This window comes from Cebus imitator, unplaced genomic scaffold (assembly GCF_001604975.1).
Source record: "Cebus imitator isolate Cc_AM_T3 unplaced genomic scaffold, Cebus_imitator-1.0 Scaffold256, whole genome shotgun sequence".
NCBI lineage: Eukaryota > Metazoa > Chordata > Mammalia > Primates > Cebidae > Cebus > Cebus imitator.
Genome location: NW_016107571.1, coordinates 355,489 through 356,841, shown reverse-complemented (window position 1 = coordinate 356,841; position 1,353 = coordinate 355,489). Strand labels below are relative to the sequence as shown.

At 43.2% G+C, this 1,353-nt stretch overlaps 1 protein-coding gene across 1 annotated transcript in view; it reads left to right on the top strand.

Annotated features, from left to right (window-relative positions):
- Positions 1-1,353, top strand: part of AKNAD1 (AKNA domain containing 1) — a 38,380-nt gene that overhangs the window by 19,547 nt on the left and 17,480 nt on the right. The gene's annotated exons all lie outside the window — the stretch shown is intronic.

Sequence of the window (1,353 nt, the reverse complement as noted above, 5' to 3'; positions counted from 1 at the left end):
GAGACAGTCTTGCTCTAGTGCATAGGCTGGAGTGCAATGGCGCAGTCGCCATTAACTCACTGCAACCTCTGCCTCCCAGGTTCAAGTGGTTCTCCTTCCTTACCTCCCGAGTAGCTGGGATTACAGGCGTGTGCCACCACGCTCAGCTAATGTTCGTATTTTTAGTAGAGAGGGGGTTTCACCATGTTGCCCATGCTGGTCTAGAACACCCGACCTCAGCTGATCTACCCACCTCGGCCTCCCGAAGTGCTGAGATTACAGGCGTGAGCCACTGCATCCAGCCCATTGCTAATGTTTTGGTGTATATCCTTCCAGTCTTCTTTTCTCCTATATATACATTTTAGCCGAAATAGGATTTTACTATATATATTGCTTTATGCTTTTCATTTAATGTTATATTTTGGGCATCTCTCCACATCACTTAGAACAAACGTATCGTTTCATTTTTAATGACTGCATTATATTTCATTATATTCATTTACTCTGACACATTTAGACAATCTCTTATTGATGGACATTTAGTTTTTTTTCCAGCTCTTTGATATCATAAACATTGCTTCAAGTAACATCATTTGGCATGCAAACTTTTGTGGTTGATTATTTCCTTAGAATAAAACCCTAGGATTGCAGGTAATGGTTCAGATGGTACATGCTGGGAATTCTGATCATCCGGCCTTAGGAAGGCAGTGGGGCTCTACTGGCTGAGAGCAGTGCGTGGGAATGTTGACGTCTTCAGTTTGAGCCTGCCACAGACATTTTTTTCTTTTTCCAACTTTTGCTAAATACTTAAGTGAAAACTGCTAGCTCATTATTTTAATCTGTTTGTTTTTGAAATTCAATATTTTCATGTTTATTGGCCACTCCCACCTCCTCCTTGACAACATTGATATTTTAAGTTGTTTACCAAACTGAAACCACAGTCAATTAAAAAAATGTAGACAGGTAACAGAAAATATTAAGAGCAAATAATGTTCACTGTTGAGAACTTCATTATATCAAATGCCAAGACAAATTCCCCAGTGAGCAGAACTGTGGTTAAGAACGCAAGCATGCTGGCCGGGCACGGTGGCTCACGCCTATAATCCAGCACTTTGGGAGGCCAGGGCAGGTGGATCACTTGAGGTCAGGAGTTTGAGACCAACCTGACCAACATGGTGAAACTCCATCTCTACTAAGACCTACAAAAATTAGCCGGGTGTGGTGGCACGTGCCTGTAGTCCCAGCTACTTGGAAGGGAGGCTAAGGTGGGAGAATCGCTTGAACCTGGGAGGGAGGCGGAGGTTGCAGTGAGCCAAGATTGCGCCACTGTACTCCAGCCTGGGTGACACAGAGAAACTCCATCTCAAAAAAAAA